Source organism: Schistocerca nitens, chromosome 6, assembly GCF_023898315.1.
Source record: "Schistocerca nitens isolate TAMUIC-IGC-003100 chromosome 6, iqSchNite1.1, whole genome shotgun sequence".
NCBI classification, from domain to species: Eukaryota; Metazoa; Arthropoda; class Insecta; order Orthoptera; family Acrididae; genus Schistocerca; species Schistocerca nitens.
Genome location: NC_064619.1, coordinates 341,604,390 through 341,631,066, shown reverse-complemented (window position 1 = coordinate 341,631,066; position 26,677 = coordinate 341,604,390). Strand labels below are relative to the sequence as shown.

Below are 26,677 nucleotides of genomic sequence, written 5' to 3'. Positions count from 1 at the left end.
TTTAATATTTTGTCTAAATAAGACTTTAATTGCAGTCGTACAAGACAACATATTACCTACATTACTTGTGTAACTGCGACTGCCGAGAAAGGAGGCTATAATCAAAAAAGGCAACAGGTAATTGAGGAGTTTCATAAGGAAACGCATAAATAAAACTGGTTATATTATTCAGAAAGAAAAGAATACTGGAATTCTAGGGTTCTGCCCGTGGATGTAAACAAATCGAAAATACAAATTAACTTGTGATAAATCAACTTACATCCTTTAAGGAGTGAAAAACTGTTAAAGATGTGGACAATTATGGTAGGGAAAATGAAAACTACAGGGTTAAATGGTTCAAATGGCTCTGAGCACTATGGGACTCAACTGCTGAGGTCATTAGTCCCCTAGAACTTAGAACTAGTTAAACCTAACTAACCTAAGGACATCACAAACATCCATGCCCGAGGCAGGATTCGAACCTGCGACCGTAGCGGTCTTGCGGTTCCAGACTGCAGCGCCTTTAACCGCACGGCCACTTCGGCCGGCACTACAGGGTTAAAGAGGCACATTAAGGAGATTGTTGTTAATGTGGTTGTTCGATATATGAGAACTTAGAGAATAACTGGCAATAGTACGAATTAAGGTAGTTGAGGAAACTTAATACAAAGAACACGTGAATCAAAAACAAACGTGTCGGTCTTCGTGTCTTGAGACACTTCACTTCATCACTTACAGTTCAGATATATTTGTTATTGGTTTCTCTCCGACTGCTGTCTCTACTAGGATCATGCCCTGCTGATTTCATACATTTAGTAAACCAAACTCAGCCGAGTTGGTCCGCAGCTCGTGGTCGTGCGGTAGCGTCCTCGCTTCCCGCGCCCGGGTTCCCGGGTTCGATTCCCGGCGGGGTCCGGGATTTTCTCTGCCTCGTGATGACTGGGTGCTGTGTGATGTCCTTAGGTTAGTCAGGTTTAAGTAGTTCTAAGTTCTAGGGGTCTGATGACCATAGATGTTAAGTCCCATAGTGCTCAGAGCCATTTGAACCATTCAGCCGAGTTGGATTTTCAAACGACCAGTAGTATATGTTGAGACGTTTGACCTGCCAATGGACTGTAAACGATGCTTCATCTGTAAAAATCTTGCATACAACCGCTGCATCAGAACGTCGTTGTGGCATGTGCACTGAGTGTTAACACTGCTAAAATGTTAGTTGCTTTCTCTCATTAGTTGCCATTCTGTTTAGTTGACTAATTTCATTCGTCATCCTTTCACTACCTTAATTTTTTTTTTAATAATACTTGCAAAGCTACATCGGGAAGGCTTGGCACTATTAGCATACCTTTCTGCCTACAACCGCACCGCTGCTCTGACAATTTGACGAAATTCACAATAAATAAAAAAAAAAAAGTGTTTCCAACTGGCGTATACCGTCTGAAAGTGTGAACAGGTACACAAGCAAACTGACTGGTCGCTACAACAACAGAGCAAAGTCTGAAGGGATAATATGAACAGGTAAACACACGAACCGTACCTGAGTCATGTTTGCTTACATTTGATAAACTACGGCAAACGTTTGCGGAACCTCTTCTCGTGACGGCATGTCCCATGCATGTGTTGCGTCGTAGAAGTCCCCTTCGAAGACTATTTACAATCCAACACAAAATACGAAGTGTCCTTTAAAAATAACTGTCATAATTCTGCAGTTGCAAACATTTTTGGAAATTTGTGGTAATGTCTTATGGGACCAAACTGCTGAGGTCATCAGTCCCTAAGCTTACGCGCGCGCGTGTCCGAGGGAGGACTTGAATCTCCAACGAGGGGAGCCGCGCGGACCGTGACAAGGTGCCCTAGACCGCTCGGCTACCACGCACAGCTTGCATACATTAAAAATCACTCGAGTGTTCAGGAAATTTGCCACGTTGTCGTCTACAAATGAGTGGAAGCAGCGCCTCCATACAGTGTGTTTCCGTAAGTATGTGAAAAAATTAATAAGGGCATAGAGCATGCTCGACTGAACAATTTAAGGTAGGGAACCCAGGGTCGGAGAAGCCAGCTTAAGGACATAACAGGAAGAAAATCACATTACTGTGTATTTTTTTTATATACATTACCTACAGTTAACTGCAAATACCATCACTGACACAATAAACGTACCATTTGTAGTGTATCTTACAAAATGTGCTGAAACTGACGGCCACCAACCTCAATGCAAGCATGACATCTCCGAACAAGATTCTGATGCACCCTGAAAAATATCCCTGTTGTGTTTCGAATCACATCACTTGCAGCTACAATTCTGGCATCTCCGTATCCACTGGGGTCCCGTACACAAGTGACTTTAGATATCGCAATAAGAAACAATCAAGGTGACCTCGCAAGGCCGGCCGGAGTGGTCGTGCGGTTCTAGGCGCTACAGTCTGGAACCGAGCGACCGCTACGGTCGCAGGTTCGAATCCTGCCTCGGGCATGGATGTGTGTGATGTCCTTAGGTTAGTTAGGTTTAAGTAGTTCTAAGTTCTAGGCGACTGATGACCTCAGAAGTTAAGTCGCATAGTGCTCAGAGCCATTTGAACCATTTTTTTTACCTCGCAGGCCATGGAATAGGACCTCCCCTTCCAATCCAGCGACCAGGAAATTGAGCACTGGGATGTTTGCGGACATCCACACTGAAGTGAGTCGGTGCACCGTCGTGTTGTATCCACGTCCTCTCACGAACAGGCAAGGAGACAATGTAAATACAATATGACAGGGTCACGTTACGGACAAGTAAAGTAAACAAAACCTGCATCATGACTTCCCAGTAATCAGACTCATCCTCTCTGTTTCCTTGCAGGAAATAAAAGAATGTACATATACTCGTAAATAAACAGCACACTACGTGTAAACTTATCCGTATGTTAGCGGTTCTTGGCGCTACAGTCTGGAACCGCGCGACCGCTACGGTCGCAGGTTCGAATCCTGCCTCGGGCATGGATGTGTGTGATGTCCTTAGGTTAGTTAAGTTTAAGTAGTTCTAAGTTCTAGGGGACTGATGACCTCAGAAGTTAAGTCCCATAGTGCTCACAGCCATTTGAACCATTTGAACGTATGTTAGTTGTAAATAAGCTGGAAAACAGTAATGCTAGACAGCGCGGCAGACCTCAAATTCTTCAGTGGACAATTCTCTACGTCCTGTCACATTTTATTCGGGGTGTCCTTTCTTAGATCCTTATCGCCCCACGGAGTGGCCGCGCGGTTAGAGGCGCCATGTCACAGATTGTTCTTAGGATAAATTAGTTTAATTAGTGTGTAAGTCTAAGGATCGATGACCTCAGCAGTTTGGTCGCTTAGGAATTCACACACCTTTGACCATTTGCTTTAGCCCTACATTTGAAAAATGTTCCGAAAACCGACATTAGGGATTACTCTTCCTATGCTGTTAACGTTCTTCCGAACAATTCTGTTCGTAAAGGCCGAGGAAATATTAGTGCACAAGAACACCAAAATTATCGATTAGTCAATATAGTTAAGTTCTATCTACACGAAATACAGAAACATGTCTTGGGGTCCTGTCGACTGACAGCTTTCATCGCCTCTCATTAAAATAACGCCAAAAAAAATTCTCACAAGGATACACAGAAGCGCAGGATTCAGAATATTCACATGTTGCCAAAAAATACCGCGCAATGTCTAAAAAACATGCGTTGGCGTACTTATCTCGTGTGATGCAATGTCAGGCGTTAGTCACAAATCTCGGCTTCAACAGACCGTGGAGGCGTTCGGATAGAACTTCCAAGGGCACATTTTTCGTCGAAAGCTCCACTATCATCATGAAGCTTCGTTGCCTTCCTCGACTATTTGCGCATTTGCACTGCGACTGATTTAAATATGGAGACTAAACCAATAGATAGCAGCCCGCAGAAAATGTGGGCATTTCCTCTGCCTCGTGATGACTGGGTGTTGTGTGATGTCCTTAGGTTAGTTAGGTTTAAGTAGTTCTAAGTTCTAGGGGACTGATGACCATAGATGTTAAGTCCCATAGTGCTCAGAGCCATTTGAACCATTTTGTGGGCATTTCGTTTACCGTACCACGTCCATACAAATTATTAAATTTTTCAAATGCATGCTGGCCCCTGAAAATGAGCTTAAGTACGAAACTACTTACGTAATACATCTACAATAAATGAAATGAAATTACTTGATTCTGATCCATAAATATTTAATCTAGCAAACACTAGAATAAACTAACATTCAGTATCATATTTAATCTGAAGAATACTAAAAGAAATGGTGGTCAGAATTTATCATAAAATATATTGTAATAATACCGGCAAAGTAGATAGCTGAAGATCAATTTTCAAATGAAAATTCCGCTTCTATATCCCATCCTTCTCAACAGCAAGCAGTATAGTTTGCTGTGTCCTTTTTGATGACTCTCAATTCTTAAATGGCAAGACTTCATAAGCGACGGTAATTGACACAGATCATTAGGATATCACACCAACAGCTGCAGTTCGTCGGTGTCGCTACACCAAATAGTTTACCAAGTCCACAGGTTCGTGCTAGAATCTAGGCGCTTTGCTTACGCTAAAGAACTATAATCGATGCAGAACTTCCTGCATAGTATCTGCCTATAGGTAATATCTACAATCGATTAAGGTAAAAAAAAAGATGCCGCGGTGTTATGTGTGTAAGATGAGTAGGATGAGTGGGTATTTGGGACTAGAGATGCACTCGACTGAGGAATTTTAAGCAAGTACGGCAACAACAATGATGCAGCGTGCACGACAGTGTTCAATCGATTGATCTCAAACGTTACGTTGATCAAACGTAGTTACTGCTTCACTAAGTAACCAAATCGTGAGGGTTACATTTTGTAGCTACCTTCCGCGTCTTTAACATAAGCAGTAACAGCAGCCGCTCTTCAATTGCGAAGCCAGAAAATATTTCCACATTTATGCTTGAGGTTTTCGAAGTATCCGACATTTGCATGTTAGGAATGGAAACCGCACCCTCCTTATCACTGCATTATCATGCGTAGTAGTTTTGACACTCATAGAATACACTTCTTTGGAATGAAATCGAATACACTTAAAGAAACAATTACTAGAAAAAAGAGTGAAGGTTAGAGTTTAACGGGCTACTGACGACGAGGACATTTTATATGGCGGACAACCTCGTAAACGGGGGAGGTGATCGGTCATTTTAGTTTAAAAGGCATCATTCCAGCTTTGGCCTTCAATGAGTTAGGAAAACCACGAAAAACGTACATATGGACGGGCAGAAGAGGATCCGAACTGCTATTCTCCGTAATTATCGTCTAGTGATTTACCACTAAGCTATCTCGCTCGGTACAGTTTCTGCAGAAAAGTTATATTCCTAAGAAAAAAGAAAGATAATAATAAAATCCACGTGGGTATATTATAAATAAGATTTTAATTAAAAGCAAACTTGACCTCTTGCGTCCTTGAGAACCCATAATGGCCAAACAGGCCATATGTGAATTAAAATAGAAGTCATACGTCAACATGTCATGTATACAAGGAAACAACAGTAGAATTTAACGCCTGTCTACAATGCACTGTAGTCGCAACGTCAGCTACAAGACGAGGAAGGAACTTGTACGCGTGCAACTCAAATAATAAATGAAAACCACAGAAAATATAAATCAGGATTCTCATACGGAAATTTGAATCCCTTCCCTCCAGAACACGAGTCTAATGTCGCAACCACACCTCAAACGATATTACACCATTAAGTGAAGTAGTCATCAGCAGGCATAATGGCGCTTACCAGCGACGCGCTCGCGTTTACAGACCTGTTAACAGACTCACCTAGCTGAGTATTGGGCTTCCTTCTGTCTAACGTGTAACAGATTCTCTCTGCAACTTGAATTATTACACAGACACGAAAATTGTCACAGGCGGCGGACACATTAAGTGTGGGAAAAAATTCTCCAGGCAATGATGGCTCTAATTCTGTCCCTTTAGATTTGTACTGTGACAGTGTGCCATCAAGTAACACTTCAATTCTGAGAATCCCAGGTGGTCAGTGGTCGCTCAGTGTCATTTTACGTGGGATGGAAAGAGTATTTCAACGAATCCTATAAGCTTGCATATCATGAACGTATTCTCCGAATTCGTAAAGGTATATAATGGGTTCGTCAAATCGTTGGTCATACGAGACCTACAGAAAAGTAACAGCCGTTGGCTTGCATTTATACGTAGGCAGTTTAGAAAAAGGTTGAACGAATGCAGCGCGATCTATTGAATGCTTATGAAGCTACATGAATCATTGCTTTGATTCAGTATTTGCCTGATTATGAAAGGAAGCAAACAATAATTGTTTCGAAAATATTTTCTTCCGCCAGTTACTATGGGCGTGCTGTAATTCGTCGGCTGTGTACAAACAGATCTGCAGATGTTCAAATTCATCAGTTACGCCTGATTTATACGTCTACACACAACTCCCGAACCAAGATAAGATTCAGCATTTCTATTAGGAATTTCCGGCCAACCATCCCACAGTCTCAACCTGTTATCTCTTCTCGAACTGGAAATAACAACTTGGTGTACAGTGATTTGAGGAACTCGAGACCGCCAGTTTCAACCGGTTCACTTTGCAAACGAAGAATTTTTGTGCAGAGCTGTTGAAGAAGCTAGAATAATGTTATCAAAAGTGCTTAGAAGTGAACTGTAATTATTTTTTGGAAATTTATGGTTAAGATCTTATTGGAGAAAACTGCTGAGTTCATCGGTCCCTAAGCTTACCCACTACTTAATCTAACTTAGACTAACTTACGCTAAGGACAACACACACCACCATGCCCGAGGGAGGACTCGAACCTCTGACGGGGGGAGCCGCGCGGACCGTGCAAGGCGCCCTACGACCGCGCGGCTACCCCGCGCGGCGAACTGTAATTGCATGGGGAATTTAAGGAGTCTTTAGGAAATTAAAATACGAATAAAAGCTTCTTCCGAATATATTTTCTAATGTCCAATAGCTCTCACTTTTCGAATACGCCATGTACCTCGCTTGTGGACCCTCAACTGACAAACAAGCACGTCTGGATTTGTCGAAATCACATTTAAGGTACACTGTGTGATCAAAAGTATCCGGACACCTGGCTGAAAATGACTTACAAGTTCGTGGCGCTCTCCATCGGTAATGCTGGAATTCAAAATGGTGTTGGCCCACCCTTACTCTTGATGACAGCTTCCAATCTCGCAGGGGTACGTTCAGTCAGGTGCTGGAAGGTTTCTTGGGGAACGGCAGCCCATTATTCACGGAGTGCTGCACTGAGGAGAGGTATCGATGTCAGTCGGTGAGGCCTGGCACGAAGTCGGCGTTCCAAGGCAGCCTAAAGGCGTTGTATAGGATTCAGGTCAGGACTCTGTACAGGCCATTCCATTACAAGGATGTTATTGTCGTGTAACCGCCACAGGTCGTGCATTATGAACAGGTCCTCGATCGTGTTGAAAGATGCAATCGCCATCCCCGAATTGCTCTTCAACAGTGGGAAGCAAGAAAGTGTTTAAAACATCAATGTAGGACTGTGCTGTGATAGTGCCACGAAAAAAACAAAAAGGGGTACAAGTGCCCTCCATGAAAAACACGACCACACCGTAACAACACTGCCTCCGAATTTTACAGTTGGCACTACACACGCTGGCAGATGACGTTCACCGAGCATTCGCCATACCAATACCCTGCCATCGGATCGCCACATTGTGTACCGTGATTCATTACTCCACACAACGTTTTTCCACTGTTCAATCGTCCAATTGTTACGCTCATTACACCACGCGAGGCGTCGTTTGGCTTATGAGCTAAGCGTGTGGCTTATGAGCAGTCGCTCCACCATGAAGTCCAAGTTTTCTCACCTTCCGCCTAACTGTCATAGTACTTGCAATGGATCCTGATGCAGTTTGGATTTCTTGTGTGATGGTCTGGATAGATGTCTACCTATTACACATTACGAACATCTTCAACTGTCGACGCTCTCTGTAAGTCAACAGACGAGGTCGGCCTGTACGCTTTTGTGCTGTACGTGTGCCTTCACGTTTCCACTGCACTGTCACATCGGAAACAGTGGACCTAGGGATGTTTAGGAGTGTGGAAATCTCGCGTACAGACGTATGACACAAGTGACATCCAATCACCTGACCACGTTCGATGTCCGTATGTTCCGCGGAGGGCCCCACTCTGCTCTCTCACGATGTCAAATGGGTACTGAGGTCGCTGATATGGAGTACTTGACAGTAGGTGGCATCACAATGCACCTAATATGAAAAACGTATGTCTTTTGGGGGCGTCCGGATACTTTTGATCATGTAGTGTATTTTGAACAGGAAGGAGAAGCCTTTCTCTGTCGTATAGTAACTGTTGATCAGACATGAGTACGTCACTACAAACTACAGAGTAACACTGTCGTTTTTTGGGAATGAAAGGTGCACTGCTGACTCATTACGCTCCTACAAGGCAAACAGTGAATAGTTGCAGCTACTGTGAGCTACTGCGAGATCTGCAACCCAAAATAAAATCTAAGAGGAGACGGAAATTTTCAGAAGGTCTGAATTTGCTATACATTAATTCGCGCTGGGAGAACAATACAGATGCTGGAACACTTACCTAACTCCATGTGTTTTTAACATTTTTTTGTCCGATGAAGGATTACTTACGTGAATCCACGTTTTCTTCGGATGACTAAGTGGTGAAGGTAATGCAATGAATCAACTGGATTGTTCACCGAGCGGGCGTTACCATATAGGAGTGTAATAAGCCAGCAGTGGGCCTTTAATTCCTAAAATACTGTCATCGTCAGTTTTCCTATATACATATATATATATATCTAGTTGCGGAAATATACGAACTAAACAGCTTACATGGCTAAAACTGTATTTCGTATGTAACGAGGTGGCGCGATGTGTGGTGAGTGTAAACTACTACGTGCGGCTCAAAGGTGGCGCAGGGCAACGCATGTCTCGTTCGTCGTGTGCGATACGATCCGCATTAGCAATGAGACGAAGTGGTACAAAGGTCCAAGCAGGCGACGAAGTGTTGGATTCTGTAGGTGCATTGCAGTGTACAGTCCAGATTTACTTCCGATATGAAACATACTTTTGCATATTACATTCAAGTCAAAATGGCGACCGGAAGATCACCACGACAAAGCAAGACCGTCGGTGAAGGTCGCGACGTCTCGTGACTAACAATTCATTCCGTACGAGGTAGGGTTTGCTGCAGCCCATTACATGGATATCTGGAGCAGAGTTGCCCCCTACTAACCACTGAAAAGAGGCCAATTGTATTGACTGAAGACGCAAAAACTGATTCGAGTAGGGGATTAAAAAGTACAAGAAACGTATTCACAACGTGTTTGTGACAATGAATATCTATGCTGGTCCACTACTCGAACCCGGATTTCCCGCTTTAAGCGAGTGGTCGCTTTAACCGCATGCATGTATGAAGGACATCGCAGAGTATATTGTAAAAACACAGGCACTGCAATACACATCAGTACGAAAGGCTTAAATAAGTAATGTAACATTTTTTTCTTGGCCAATTTCGGTTGAAAAAATGTGGAATTTGTTATGGGACATTGTAGAACATTCCTGCTTCAGCCCCTATAGTTGCGTGGTTCCGATACGTGGCAGCGATATACGCAACCTTCAAAATGGCGTCTGTAACTCTTTTGGCGGAAAACCAGAGTATCGTGGATATTCATAGGCGCTTGCAGAATGACTACGGCGACCTGGCAGTGAAGAAAAGCACGGTGAGTCGTTGGACGAGGCATCTGCCATCATCGCAACAAGACCGCGCAAAACCTGGACTGTTGGTTGGTTGATGTGGGGGAGGGGACCAAACAGAGAGGTCTCCCATTGGATTAGGAAAGGATGGGGAAGGAAGTCGGCCATGCCCTTTGAACGGAACTATCCCGGCATTTGCCTGAAGCGATTTAGGGAAATCACCCTGGACTGCTCTTCCTCATCCACTCTACAGCCCGGATCTCTCACCTTCTGACTTCCATCTGGCCCAATGCAGGATGCACTCCGCGGGTAGCAGTACGTGGATGATAGGGAAGTTACTGGTGCAGCACGACGTTGGCTTCGACATCGACCAGTAGCATGAGAGCAAACAGACCCTTCCAGTAAGATGACGGCCGTCGCGTTGAACGGGGATTATGTGAAAAAATATGGTTTTGTAACTAAATGACCGGGGAACAATATAGTGTATTGGAATTATGAATAAAACCGACCTGCTTCCAGAAAAAAAAGTGTTGCATTATTTATTGAACACCCCTCGTAGATTAGAAGAGCGTATGTCTAGTCATACGTACCAATCCAGTGGTGTGTGAATTACGAGTATATTGTCAAGTCGATCATAAACGATAGCAAGGATATCAAGGGGTTTGGAAGTAAGTTCTAGAAAAATCTGTCTGTAGCTAAGTGATGTTCTGAGGATATTTAAACTACGAGGAAGCTGGAGATTGGGTTGAGGTTTCATGTAATTTTCAAAACGGCTACAAGTTGTTGGACAACCAGATTTTGCCGTTTCCGTACACCCTAAAAGAAGACCTATCTTCCAATATGATATTCGCATCAGTCTGGTTAAGTCTAAGACTGCATGGCATGAGTAATGTCTCGGTGCACCCACACATCTTGACGGGCTCACAAGTCCCCAAAATCTGACCAAACTGCAGAATCTCTGGGACAGCCTGGAAAAATGCGCCAAACGTCAGGGAAGATAAACACATAACCTGGTCAGCTGCACAGGATCTCGCGGTAGGAATGGTTTGATAGTGATGATGTCTTCCACAGTCAGAAGCTTGTGCAGGCTTCGTTACAGCGAATCGTAACTCTTATCACATCTCATGAAAGTATTACACATTATTAAGAGGAAAGGTGACTACTTTGTACCCGTGAAAGTCATGAAGTTAGTAGATACACTTCGCAGAAAAAGAAATACGATTGTCACGCTACGACTGCCCGTTTCCAAAACTAAAGCATTTGTTATTGGCCTCGTTTTAAGGAGACACGGGCTTGGGGTAGTAAGAGGCCACGTAAGCCAACGAGAAAAGTAATTCGTCACTCTATCTGTAAGTGTGGGCTGGTATACTAAATGAAAATCCATACTTCGATTATGGTGGAATTATGTAAAGAAACACTGTAGACGCAAGCAGAAACTCGCAAATAAGAGCACACTATTATTTCCGCGGGCTTTCAAAACCAAAATCTCTATCGTACGAAATGAATCGTAAGTTGGATGGGGGCTGGGGAGAACTAAAAGACAGGAAGAAAAAGGTCTAGCGTTTAAGATCACATCGAGGTCTTTGGAGAGGCAGAATAAGCTTAAATGTAATACGTCGTGGCTGGGAATCGGACATTGTCGTTTTTTATAACGGAAATATATACACAGGTAATGGTGAAAAACGGCCAAAAGTCAACATCAAGATGGTTGGACGGAAATATCAGCATTGCTTTTCCCAAAGAAGAGAGCGCCTTTCTCGGTGAAGAAAAAACGAAATGGTCACAGAAGTACCACCATCGGTCGAGGAAAAACGGCAAAGATGCAGTTTTTCCTCCGACAGTTTCCTTATTTTGGAAGAAGTCATAAATGAAAGCTGTCATTGCTTTTGATAAATGCTAGATTAGAGGCTGGCCCACATTTAGTTTATACAAACACGACAAACTACTTTAAAAGAATGCTCAAGATAATCTTCGCGGCTTTAATCGGTATCCTCGCAGTTGCTTATTCTGCACGAGTTAAACGCATATTCTTGTTATGTTACATGCGTACGAACCCACGAGTATTCAGTCCGATAGTCCTCTTAAGCACCAAATGAATCATTGCGCTAGAATTAGCACATGCCCGGTACCACACGAGATCGTTGTCAAGGCAATATCCAACCAGTCTAACGACTTTCCCGTTCGTTCTTGGTGCACGGCACAAGCCTTCGGATTGGCTCGCGACCTTCCGATGAGCGTGTTCACCGAGATTCAGAAAGTGGTTCAAGGAAGTGTGGCGGGGGGAGGGGGGGTGGGGACAAATTCTCTGATATAAATGTCGATCTCACTTCAGCCCCTACTGCGAGTGCTTAGGAAACATCATAAGTGAGACGCCGTACTCACGCCTGCCATAGCCGCTCGCCGAGATCACCGGCGACTCGCTGACGTAACAGCAAATGTTGCTCTGGTGCGGGCCGCGCCTGTACTGGGTTGCTGGACGTGCCCGCTCAAGCCAGTGCCACGCTACGCTTTCTGACGTGGCGCGATCTTTGGTGGAATTGCGTCCTTGCGGCTCGTGCCGACCCACACACACAGCCGCTGCGAAACGTCACGGCGCGCGTCAGCGACACGCCTCCGGTCAGAGTTCCGCGTAGTGACGCGACCTGAGTGTGGGACAGCACCTCGGTCGAGAGGGGGATCCCCCGCCACAGGAGCTAAGACAACCTCGCGGAAGATTTTCGTGTATAACGAAGTCCAGAAGTGGTTGTTTACTCTTAGGACGAACCAAGAAATGAGTGTAGTCCTCGGATGCAAAGCCAATTGGCTCGCTAAGGGTCACGCTCTTTCATTTTCTCCACTGCTAGTTGGCGTCTCCACGTTCACGACGCAGAAGAAACACGAATGTCAATATGAACCGATTTTTCTTTCCCTGTTCCCCACAATCTGCTGACATCTACATCTACATGGCTACTCTGTGCCTGGCACAGGGTTCATGGAACCACCTTCACAATAATTCTCAGTTATTCCACTCTTGAAGAGCCAACGGAAAAAAGAATATTTATGTGTGATTTCCCTTATTTTATTATGACGATTGTTTCTCCCTGTGTAGGTCGGCGTCAACAAAATATTTTCAGAAAGTTGGTGATTGAAATTTCGTGAGGCGATCCCACCGCAACGAAAAACGCCTTTGTTTTAATGAAGTCCGCCCCAAATCCTGTATCATGTCAGTGACACTCTCTCCCCTAGTTCTCGATGGTAGAAAACGTGCTGCTCTTCTTTGAATTTTCTCGATGTACTGCGTTAATCCTGTCTGGTAAGGATCCCACACTGCGTAGCAGTACTCCAAGAGGAGACGGACAAGCGTAGTGTAGACAGTCTAGTGGATCTGTTGCATCTTCGAAGTCTTCTGCCAATAAAACGCAGTCTTTGGTTCACCTTCCCCACAACATTTTCTGTGTGTTCTTTACAAATTAAATAGGTCGCAATAGTAATTCTTAGGTATTTACCTGAATTTTCGGCCTACGGATTTGATTGATTTATCGTGTAACCGAAGTTTAACGGATTCTTTTATAACTCATGTGGATGACCACACGCTTTTCATTATTTAGCGTCAATTGCAAATTTTCGCGCAATACACATATTTGTTCTAAATCGTTTTGAAATTTGTTTCGATATTCTCATCACTTTACGGCTGCTCAGGTTGTCTCCTAAATCGTTTATATAGATGAGAAAAACAGAGGGCCTATAACACTCCCTTGGGAAACGCCAAAAACCACTTCTGTTTTACTCAATGACTTTCCGTCGATTAGTTTGCATGAGGATGAAATTTTAACCGATACATCCATAAGATATGGTAGTATCTGAGCACCAGTTTGGCAGAGTTCCGTCAACGTGTCCACGGAGTTACAATTTCCATTTCCCACTGTATTTCGAAATTTTCTCACCTCATCCAACTTCTTGCTTCAAACACATGGTGGAACAAGGAAACAGGAAAACTCTAAATAACTTCCACAAAAGTAAAGGAAACGAATTTGCAAGTTATATTGTTGATGGCAAACAATAAATTACAAAAAAATGTGTGTGAAATCTTATGGGACTTAATTGCTAAGGTCATCAGTCCCTAAGCTTACACACTACTTAACTTAAATTATCCTAAGGACAAACACACACACCCATGCCAGGAGGAGGACTCGAACCTCCGCCGGGATCAGTCGCAATAAATTACAACCATTAACTATCGAACAACAACAAAAAATTATTTCCTAAACATAAGATCGGTTAGATGATGATCATTCAAACGTTTTGCATTCCAGAAGAGACGGCTGAGATTTTGCATGGCGCTTTGAAAAACTTCCACGGAATTGCAGCGTTCTCCTAGAATCCTTGTTTTCAACTCAGCAATAGCCGTTGAGTGAAGTGGCTCCACAACAAAAAAGCACACCGACTATCTTGGTGACCAACGAACGTCTCCAAAGAGTAAAATTACCTAGTTACCAAAACGATGTCGACCGGCTGCCACTGACGCAATGGCAATATGAGGCGTCACTCCATCTTGCAGAAACTAAGGATGATGAAGATTGTGAAAATTTTGAAATTGTTCTGCTAAAAAGCTTCGATCATATCCTCACATTGTTCTGACATTACTATCTCTCCTCAAAAAAGAAAGGCCGCACCACACCTCCCATTCATACGCCACACCCAACAGTAACACGCTGTTAACGGTAGTTCGTGCAATAGATAAGGCTTTTTAGGTGTCCAGTATCTAAAATTCTGGTTGTTTACAAACCCACTAATATGGAAATGGGGCTTCATGCGACATGAAACAACTGTAAAAAAAAAAAAAAAGAAGCTGTTGTCGCGCAATGTGGTCTGATGGTTTCAGTTCCCGTGCAGCTTGAACATTATAAGGGTGCAACTCCAAATTACCGTGGAGAATTCGACGCAGTTCTGTTTAACATTGCCGTGTGTTACGTTACCGATCGCCGTGGAGTCCTTCCGAATGAAGCCCGAAGTTCTTCAGTGTTTTCTGGTATTGGTTGAGTGCATTGTCCCCCTGGTGTAACCTTTTTCTACATCTACATCTACATCTATACTCCGCGAGCCACCTTACGGTGTGTGGCGGAGGGTACTTATTGTACCACTATCTGATCCCCCCTTCCCTGTTCCATTCACGAATTGTGCGTGGGAAGAACGACTGCTTGTAAGTCTCCGTATTTGCTCTAATTTCTCGGATCTTTTCGTTGTGATCATTACGCGAGATATATGTGGGCGGTAGTAATATGTTGCCCATCTCTTCCCGGAATGTGCTCTCTCGTAATTTCGATAATAAACCTCTCCGTATTGCGTAACGCCTTTCTTGAAGTGTCCGCCACTGGAGCTTGTTCAGCATCTCCGTAACGCTCTCGCGCTGACTAAATGTCCCCATGACGAATCGCGCTGCTTTTCGCTGGATCATGTCTATCTCTTCTATTAATCCAACCTGGTAAGGGTCCCATACTGATGAGCAATACTCAAGAATCGGACGAACAAGCGTTTTGTAAGCTACTTCTTTCGTCGATGAGTCACATTTTCTTAGAATTCTTCCTATGAATCTCAACCTGGCGACTGCTTTTCCCACTATTTGTTTTATGTGATCATTCCACTTCAGATCGCTCCGGATAGTAACTCCTAAGTATTTTACGGTCGTTACCGCTTCCAATGATTTACCACCTATGGCATAATCGTACTGGAATGGATTTCTGCCCCTATGTATGCGCATTATATTACATTTATCTACGTTTAGGGAAAGCTGCCAGCTGTCGCACCATGCATTAATCCTCTGCAGGTCCTCCTGGAGTACGTATGAGTCTTCTGATGTTGCTACTTTCTTGTAGACAACCGTGTCATCTGCAAATAGCCTCACGGAGCTACCGATGTTGTCAACTAAGTCATTTATGTAAATTGTAAACAATAAAGGTCCTATCACGCTTCCCTGCGGTACTCCCGAAATTACCTCTACATCTGCAGATTTTGAACCGTTAAGAATGACATGTTGTGTTCTTTCTTCTAGGAAATCCTGAATCCAATCACAAACCTGGTCCGATATTCCGTAAGCTCGTATTTTTTTCACTAAACGTAAGTGCGGAACCGTATCAAATGCCTTCCTGAAGTCCAGGAATACGGCATCAATCTGCTCGCCAGTGTCTACGGCACTGTGAATTTCTTGGGCAAATAGGGCGAGCTGAGTTTCACATGATCTCTGTTTGCGGAAACCATGTTGGTTATGATGAAGGAGATTTGTATTATCTAAGAACGTCATAATACGAGAACACAAAACATGTTCCATTATTCTACAACAGATTGACGTAAGCGAAATAGGCCTATAATTATTCGCATCTGATTTATGACCCTTCTTGAAAATGGGAACGACCTGCGCTTTCTTCCAGTCGCTAGGTACTTTACGTTCTTCCAGAGATCTACGATAAATTGCTGATAGAAAGGGGGCAAGTTCTTTAGCATAATCACTGTAGAATCTTAAGGGTATCTCGTCTGGTCCGGGTGCTTTTCCGCTACTAAGTGATAGCAGTTGTTTTTCAATTCCGATATCGTTTATTTCAATATTTTCCATTTTGGCGTCCGTGCGACGGCTGAAGTCAGGGACCGTGTTACGATTTTCCGCAGTGAAACAGTTTCGGAACACTGAATTCAGTATTTCTGCCTTTCTTCGGTCGTCCTCTGTTTCGGTGCCATCGTGGTCAACGAGTGACTGAATAGGGGATTTAGAGTTGAATCCGTCTCATCGAAATTTTTAACCCTTATCCAGATGGCATGACGATATGGAACGCGACCATGACGTCCTACATCGCAATGACGTAGGAATTCCCATAGAGCAACGTCAGACTGTCAACATTCTTGTAAAATGCCCTTTACGGCAAATTCACGCTGTTAATCGACCACTATTCCTTGCTAACTAAAACGGCAAGGAGCTACACACAGAGATATGCCACTCTCACTTTTCTGTTAACTACTACTTTCAATATTTCCCGTTTCCCCGGACGTTATCTCCTCTTCTAATTCACTCATTTTCTACACTTATACTTCGTCGAAGCAATCGTTCTATGTTATCATCCACTACTCCTTTGATCTCCCCCTAACTTATGTATCGCTCTGCAAGCTTATCAGGCATACTCTAAGTGTTTTACGTAACACTTTCCTTTCTATTGTAGTTACCCCAAAGGTGATGCGTTTAAAGATAAGTCCTATCGGATTCAGACCCCTTATTGTCATTTCTTTTATCAGGCTCCCGTCGTCCGTCACTTATCGTAGTGCTTCTACATTTGTTTTTCTTTCCCTTCACCTTGGTTCGCTCATCTTCCACTATATCAATATTTCTGTTCCCTCCAATCGGGTCTTAAACTGTGTTCCCAGTCACCAACATTCATATTTATACGGAGGTGCACTCCGAACAAACAATTAGGCCTATGCGAAGGATTTCTGTATTCCTACACTGATGTATTTACTTGAAACATCAGTTTTAATAACCACGATTGCCTGTATTGCTAGTAATATTTCTCTCTTGACTTTCACTATTATGCATTATCTTCTGTAACATCGGCGACGTAGCAGAACCGCTTGATTAATTTCAATGCTGTCAGTCCCTATTTCCATGTCGATCTCTTTAATATTTTTTTTCTAACTGCCGTTATTTCAATTTCTTTCTTATTTACTTGTAAATTTTTCTTTTTAGTGAATCAGATGACAATCTCAACATAGTTTATTTCCTTTTTTCGGCATCTGCTACTGTCGCTACATAACCAGTCTGATGTTTTGCATTACTGATCTTAATTTCTTTAATTTTTATTTAATTGTTTACGTAGCTTCTTCAACCCGTATATAAAAGAAATAAGAGGATAAAAACCTGTATTACTCCGTTCCCGATTCAACCCTCCTTCACATCCTATTTATAACAACTTTCGAGCTCTAGTTTTTGTAGAGTTAATTTATTCTTCTAACTTTCCAGTCCACTTCAGTTACCTTCATAAGCTTAACAACCATTTCTCAGTGCACTTTATCAAAAGAACTTTTCAAATCAATGAAGGTAACATACGATCATATGTTTTACAGTAGCATTAGTGTTTGTAATGACTTCGCTTGTTCGCGTACCTATTCTAAACCCAAGCAATTGTTTTCTTTTATTGTGTTTTTAGTAAATTTGGGATAACATTGAGAGCATGTTATTAGGTGTATAAGGTTTTGTAATTTGTGATGCCAACTGCCTTTGGTGTTTTTGGTGTAGATATTGTTTTACTTGAAATTAACTTCTCTAGTTTGGTAGCATTCGTTAATAATATTAAATAGTCATTCTCGCATTTCTTTTTTCAACAATTATGTAGGCAGACCACAATTTACGTTGCTTTTCCGTGTAATCATCTATCGTCCGTTATGCGTTCCTTCTTTCCATCTGTTGCTTTCATAGACTGCCTGAAGAACTTATAACCAGTATGCCCAACACATCTAGGCGACTAAACTAGAAATCACATATCGTGGAGCCAGGTGCATGATCATGGTATAAATCTAGCACAGCCAAAATCTACGGTGCTCTTTTCACATCTTGATACGTTACAATGTTAATGTTTTCATAGGAACATGTCAATAACAGATCTGTTCGAAAATAAAGTGATCTGATATGGCAGCCGATCGCTGACATGGCAAATAGAGGAGGAAGGGAAAGAAGAAACAGGCCTCTCGGGTTTCCTTCTTTTAGTGCAACAGGATGAATTTCTTTTAGAAAAGGGTTGGCTTCTCATTGGACTAGATTGTTTTAACTAGGCAAAGTGAGAAAATACAACTGTGTCGTGCAATAAGACAGATGGATGCTCATGATATAATGTTACGGAGTACACGAAGCGTAAGCTGAGGTACGGCGCGATCACGCGCTCAGTTTCTAGCCTCTTGCTGGAAACTGAATTCAAAACAAATTCCTGGCCTCTACCAGCTGTATCCATCCTTCATGCTCTGCGAGTGGAAATATCTGGGCCTCTGGCGTAAACTTCTACAACTTACGGAATTAGAGGACTCATAATTCTGGATTAGTTCGAAAATGGTTAGCATACGCAAATGAACTCCCAAGTACTCAGGGCATATGGCGGCAGAATATACACGGTCGATTTTTTTTTATTTTTATTGATTTGACCTACTAAGGGCGAGTTGCGTTTTGCAGGAGCGATGATTTCTAAAGCCGTGCTGATGCATGGACAGCAACTTCTCTGTCTCAAGGAAATTCATTATATTCGAACTGAGAATATGTTCGAGAATCCTGCAACAAACCGATGTTGAGGATATTGGTCTGTAATTTTGAGGATCCGTCCTTCTACCCTTCTTATATACAGGCGTCACCTGCCCTTTTTTCCAGTCGCTCGGGACTTTACGTTGGGCAAGAGATTCGCGATAAATGCAACCTAAATAAGAAGCCAATGCTGTACAGTACTCTCTGTAAAGCCGAAATGGAATCTCATCAGGACCTGGCGATTTATTTATTTTCAGCCCATTCAGCTGCTTCACAACCCCAGGGATGTCTTCACTAAGTCCTCCTTACGGGAATCTGTATGTTTGTACGATCCTCCTGCGTGAAAGATTTCTCAAATGCTAAATTTAAAATTTCAGCTTTCGTGTTGCTGTCTTCCGTTGCCAGGCCAGACTGATCAGTGAGTGACTGGATGGAAGCCTTCGTCCCGCTTACCGATTTTACGTAAGACCAGAATTTCCTAGGGTTTTCAGCAAGATCTTTTATTAAGGTATGACGGTGGTAGTGGTTGTATGCTTCGCGCATCGCTCTTTTTACAGCAGCACGAATCTCTACTAACTTTTGCCTGTCCCCATTCTCCCGATCTTTCTTGTACCGCGAGTGCAACTGTCTTTGCTTCCTGAGCATTCTCCGAATTGCGCTGTTAAACCACGGTGGGTCTTCTCCGTCCGTAACCCACTATTTCGGCACATACTTCTCCAATACGTGATTTACTATGTGTTTAAAATTTGCCCATAATTCTTCCACGTCCATCGTACCGGAAGTAAATGAAGATTCATTTACTAAGTGGGATGCTAACAACTGCTTATCTGCTCTTTCTAGTAAGAATACTCTCCTAGCCTTCTTGACCGACTTTTTAACTTTCGTAACCATAGTCGTAATGACAACATCATGATCACTAATCCCTGTCTCAACACTGACACCGTCGATGAGGCCTGGTCTGTTCGTGGCTACCAGATCCAAAATATTTCTATTACGCGTTGGCTGTCGATTTAGCTGCTCAAGACAGTTTTCGGATAATGTGTTCAAAAGTAATTCACACGACGGCTTGTCTGTACCACCTGTAATGAATCCATAGACATCCCAGTCTATACTAGGTAGGTTGAAGTCGCCTCCGGGTACTTCTGCGATACAGAGTGTTGACTTCCTTTGAATGATTCTAGAACTGTCACGGTGGAACCTGGTGGCCGGTAATAACACCCAACAATTAACTTTATTTCTCGTAGCCCTGTTAAACGTGTCCAGATAACTTCACAATCACACTCTACTTCGACCTCAGTAGACACAATATTTTTGTCAATTGCAATGAAGACACCACCTCCTACGGTGTCTGATCTGTCTTTCCGATACACGTTCCAACCCTCACTAAATATTTCAGAACTTATCTCATGGTGCAGCCAGGTCTCACTTGTATATACATTTTGTAGTCTTTTGTATTCTATCATAATCAGTTTCCATATGTTTCGCTTCACATCTGCCACGTACTCTATTTTCTAGTTGTAAATATACGAAATGGGTGAAACATTACTGAGTATACACTTATAGAGTGACAGGGCTAGCGACAAGAGTCAATCGTTATGAGACTGTAAACATATTGGCGAGGAGTTGCTATCGAAGTCCTGCCTGGCTATTACGATTTGCGATTCCCAAAAATCACCAAAGGCGAATGCCGAGATGGTTCCTTAATTATAGCCACGGTAAGCACGTTGTAAATGAGCCAGTGTTCAGTCGACGGAAGTCTAGTTAAACCTAACTTCCGTCCTTCTCTAGCGGTCACCACTGATATAACAATTCGAAAGTAATTGAGCACAATCGAATACAGTGTGCTGGAACAATATTCGCAATTAATGAGCATTAACAGAGCAATCATATGCGACTCGTTTACAAAAAAATAAATAAATATAACGACTCACGCTGGGAGTGTATATGGGCGTATAATTCCACTGTTGTTATTTCACTCTGCATTCATTAGTGGTAGTTGTTTTTAACCCCTGGAAATAATATGTTTACGTGAAAAATGATGTATTGCACTTTGGTTCGGAGAGCACGTTAAATTGTATATTCCACTACAATTCGCTGCATAAGTCAGTACATAGTTTGGACGAACACGACAAACCTCATGCAACAGGACCAAATCCGTAGAAGAGACCTGTGGTGCTGAAACTAACATTCGGGCTGAGTTACGCTTGTAACACTCAATAATGACACCACTATAAAATGTACATACATGGTCACGCCTGCGTAGAACATTTGTTGAGACATGAATAGGTCGACCGAAGTCCGGCAAGACTGAACGCTATTTGAGTTTTAAACTGTGGGATGAGGGGCGCATGGTTGAGGGTGGGTGTAAAAAGGTACTTTACTGCCACTTTAATCCATTACCATGGAAATCTTGAATCTGTCACATTCGAGTGCGGAAGAAACCGCGGTAACGTAAATTAGTATGAACTTAGTCCAGTGTTCAAAACACTACGCCATCTCATTTAGTATACGTATTACTGGCGAAGTGAGTAGATCAATGCTTGGCGAAGACATGAGGCTATTCTGATATAAAACATACTAGTTTTTTTTAAATTGAATCCTGCAGCAATAATCGCTGGAGATAGGTTGTGGCCCAAAAGAAAGAAAAGAAACAGCAAGAAATGAAAATTCACAGTTTTAGTTTTCGTCCATTTGTATGAGAAGCATGGATGCAAACTACAATGTATCAATTAAAAAATTCCGTCACCGGACAGTTAGTAATCTATGTACAAAATTTAAGATTAGTTTGGAACAGACAGTAACGTATCTTCTACAGGACATAATTTCGCTGTAAAGAAGAAAAAAATAGCCCCCGTGGGAAAACGCGCAGTGGGAAGCAGACTATTGGTAAACACTAAAATCCAGACGCGTGCACGGGGCTTAACTCGAAACTGCGTGCTATGGGCACTAAGCATGGCCAACCAGATGACTATTACACATTCAATGCGTTTTCATCCTCTGTGCAGCTACGGAGTCTAAAGAACGGAGAATAACCTTTTTTAAAAATTTCAAATGATTTTGAATTTTTTAAAGTAGATAATGGAACACGGGATGAGGTTGAACGTATCTTGCAGCACACTTGCATTTTCAAACACTGGAAGAGCTATAAAATCTTATCCGCGATGGCTGGAGAACTCAGCGACTGTGTGAACTGACGATGAGAGAAACACTGCATCCATTCACAATCCCGGCAAATGAACTATTTCTTTTGCGCACCGAAATTCATCTTTAGTCTCGTGCAAATTACTTGTTTCACACAGAAAGGCCGATTCCTTCCTCAATACTTGTCGAGACCGAGCTGGTGTTCGGTCTTGTCGACGACGAGAGCACGGTAAATCCATACCATGCTTGATTCATGGACAGTGGAATAACTTCACAGTTACGTATGTACGAACTCACAGAAACTTCTGTTTACCGGTACACGAAACTATCAGTTGTAATGCTAAAGACAATGCAGTAAGCTTCTCCCCTATCAGTACACTGGAACTTGATACTATCTAATATCGGAGGTATACTCCAAGGTAATAGAGAAAGTGTATGAATTAATACGTGATGCTTATATGGTTTCAGTATACAGGGTGACGCAACTACAACAAGCCACTAAATATCTTTCTAGAGCATGTAAATATATCGAGAAGGCTCTCGGAAGAAGTGCCGCAAACATTTGTCCTAGTGCACCAAATTTGAGCAAACACGTGACTCCAGACGGTTCATGTGTTTACGTTTGCGCTTGAAGTATTTGAGGCGCTGAAACGCAAACAAACAAGCAACTTCTTTGAAAAACACAATATCCTATGTAACAATCAGTTTGGCTTTCGAAAGGGGAAGAACACAAAAGGGGCTATCTTGGAAATCATTGACCAAACCTTAACAGCTTTTGAAAATAATAACATGGTATCACTGGTATTATGTGACCTAAGCAAAGCTTTCGATTGCATTCCTGGTGACATACTACTGGGGAAACTAGAGTTTTATGGGGTGAGAGGGAGCACTTTATCTGTGATAAATTCTTATTTAAGTAACCGAAAACAATTCGTTTCAGTCAGAAATTTAAATTCTTCCATCATGGAAATCAGCACAGGTGTACCACAAGGGTCTATCCTTGGACCCTTCTTCTTCATTGTCGCTATTAATGATTTACCTAAAAATATAGCTCACCCAGTTGTGTGTTATGCTGACGATACAACACTACCTACCACACATCAGAACATTTCAGATCTGAATAACCTAACAAAAGAAACACTAGATAAGGCCCTGGACTGGTTTGCAGCCAATAAGCTCCTATGCAACCCTGACAAAACACAACAACTTTTAATGGGAACATCAAATGAAGTAGGCAATAAATCGGTAAAACTCTTAGGTATTCACATTGACTCAAAACTATATTGGGAGGAACATGTCAATCATGTATGTGAAAAAATATCTCGGGTGGCATACCTTCTCTTGAAACTAAGGGAGGTAGTGAGCTTGGAGTACCTCAGGTGACATACTTTGGGCTATTCCAGTCACATATTTCATATGGTCTGATTATATGGGGGCACTCCCCTCACATCAAAAACGTATTGAAATTACAAAAAAAAGTCATACGTATAATATGTAAAAGAGGTTATAGGGAGCACTGTCGTCCTCTTTTTTCCAGACTCAGAATACTTACAATTATAAATCTATACATCTATGTGTCTGTACTCTATATTAAAAATAATATTGCAGAATTTATTGCCAGAAGGGAAATACACGAACACAACACCAGTGTCATAGGGAGCACTGTCGTCCTCTTTTTTCCAGACTCAGGATACTTACAATTATAAATCTATACATCTATGTGTCTGTACTCTATATTAAAAATAATATTTCAGAATTTATTGCCAGAAGGGAAATACACGAACACAACACCAGGGCTAACGGTAATTTAGACATACCGCGCCACAGATTAGCGAGAACAGGAAATTCCCACAAAGTTAACCCACTCAAAATGTTCAATAAACTGCCAGTTCATGTTCAGTCTATGGATACAAATTCTTTTAAAATTAAGTGGTACAGCTGGCTGTCAGATCATCCATTCTATGACATTAAAGAATTCTTTGAGATGCCTGAGGAGAATATAAGCATTTAAAAGTTGTCTGTAGTTAAACATATTATTTTGTGCTGTGGTTAATCGTGTGTAATTACAAAGTTTATACTATAAACAATAAAATACCATATTATATTAGATTATATGATAGCTTGTTGCGTTAACTTTTAAAAGATTCCCTTTGTAATTTGGTACACTGCCATGCTTCAAATGTATTCTATAATGTATTGACAGAAGTTTATTTTATTATTCTGTATGTACTAGTACATCTTGTATGACGAAGCCAATATCATTGTATGATGATCTACGGTCAATAAAATTCTTCATTCTTGATGTTGCTCAGTCTGTGCTCTGCTGCAGTAGCGATCAGGCAACTTGCTCGTGAAGCTATTCAGACTTTTACAATGTAAACGGCAGTATAATAAGTGGATTTGGTTTTCGTTTACGGCGCGTGTTACCAGTCAGAGCGAGACCTACGACTCTCGTGGACATTAAATGCCGTATAACATGGCCCTGCGCTGCGATAAGCTCTGTATATCCGAAGTGCAGCATTATCTCTCCGGAAATGCTTTACAGCGTGGATTAGTGCTCAAGGTATCCTGATAGTGGCAAGTCCTCACGATCTGTCTTTGCAAACATTGCACAAAAAATTAAGAAAGTGGAGATATTAGGAATAAAGGTGCGGCAATGAAAAACAACAGCAATCGAAAAAGAAATTTCAGCGGCTGTAAAACAAAATCCACGTAACGCTACAAGTAATCTCTGGAGTGCCAGTAGGATCAACCACAGCGGTGACATCTGAATTCTGCGTTCAGATGCATGTCAGCCTTTCCACATTTCACTCCATCGGCAATGTCTTCAAAAATCAGTTACACTTTATCTGTATGGTGTTCCTGGAAACTGCAAAATGATGCGGCGTTTTTATACAAAATTTTGTTTACGGATGACTCACTGATTACAAGCCACGGGACAATCATTCTTTGCAGTATGCACTACTGATCAGTAGAAGATTCAAGCCGGTTAAAAAAAAGTGAATAAAGAATGATCTTCGACTGTCAACGTAGGGTCCGCACATGTCAAGAATCGCATCGTTGGTCCCTCTTTTATTTATGGAACCTTAACTACCATAAGCATTAACAATTCCTAACAGATATGCTATCGGAATCATTGGAAGAAATCCCACTGGACATTAAGTGGCAAAATGAATGCCCCTCCCATTCCGCACAGATAATTATGGACCTTGTTAACAAAATACTTTGAGATAGTTGTGTCAATCGTTCGGGAAACACACGTTCGCCAGACTTAAAAGCTCTGCACTTTATCCACGCGGAAAATGAAAACAAGTTTACATGGAAACACCTACGAGTCTCGTGGATATTAAATGCCGTATAACATGGCCCTGTGCTGCGATAAGCCCGGATGATATCCGAAGCGCAGCATTATCTCTCCGTAAATGCTTTACAGCGTGGGTCAGTGCTCAAGGTCAACACTTTGATCATTCCATACTAAAGTCATAACAATAAATACATGAACCGTATCGGAGTTAATGTATTTCCTTAATTGTGGTGCAGTAGGGTAGATGTCTTCGGGGATCCTTTCTACTGACGGCGAGACACTAGTTTCCGGCGTCATTCTCTTGTTACTATTAGTTCAAGCTCCACAAATGTTACCCCTTTGGAGTCCTTTTATAGGCTCTTTCCTGTGCCACGAAAAAATTATTCACAACCACAAAAGAAAGAATGTAGTTGGTGCATAATTCGGGGGCTATAAATGCTGAAAATTTCTTGCATGAGTCAGAAACTTCGCCACACTGTTCGCTACAACTTAGCGAAAAACCGCGTCTCGATGTATTTACTCGTTCGAAGTTTATTTTGAGTGGCCTGTCTTTATTAAGTGTCTCACCTGGTACAAATCTACCCCAAAGAAAAAATATATTCATTTCGTCTTGATCAGGGGTCCCCAAACTTTTCCTCTGACGGCACACTTTGAGAATCCTGGTACTCTGATGGAACACGTGATTTGTTGTGTTCTCCTATCGTCGAAGTGGTGTGATAATTCTACGCCTCTAGCGGAAAAGTGTGAAAGTCTGATTCATACGGGAAACAACTAAGTGTTTGAAGTGCTGGGAAGAAATAGGAAAGTTCAAATTGAATCTTCTAGCCATGTCACGCAAAGCAGATCTTTTTTTTTGGGGGGGGGGATGGGAGAGGGAGAAAAGGGGGGATAGAGAGAGGGAGAAGGAGGAAGGGGAGGAGAGGGAGGAACAGGAAGAGGAAGAGGAAGAGGAAGAGAGAGAGAGAGAGAGAGAGAGAGAGAGAGAGCGCATTGATGTTTAGTTTGGAACTATTTGTATCAACTGCCACACACGATTAGTGAAATTTCTGTTTCTGGAAACACGATCTTTCGGGAACGCTTTGGAAAGAAGACGAAGATGTAAAGGTTATTGGTTTTACTAATAGAAGGGATTTCTGCAAATGAATAATTCTAGAATTCCTATGCCGTGCAAAACTATGCACCGCATATTACTGTTCTTTTGCGTGCTCTCTAATTCTAAAAAGACACACTTTGATTTTTACGAGTGGAAACAATTTATGACATCTCGGAAAAAAAATC

At 42.2% G+C, this 26,677-nt stretch overlaps 1 protein-coding gene across 2 annotated transcripts in view; it reads right to left on the bottom strand.

The window, feature by feature from the left end:
• LOC126262227 (SUN domain-containing ossification factor) overlaps window positions 1-26,677 on the bottom strand; it is a 288,931-nt gene that overhangs the window by 214,373 nt on the left and 47,881 nt on the right. Inside the window, exon 1 of one of the 2 annotated variants that reach the window (XM_049958678.1) lies at window positions 12,093-12,196. The exons of the other annotated variant lie outside the window; for it this stretch is intronic. The gene's annotated coding sequence lies outside the window, so the exon portion shown is untranslated. Of the gene's footprint in view, window positions 1-12,092; window positions 12,197-26,677 lie in introns of those variants that run through there. 2 annotated transcript variants of the gene reach the window in all.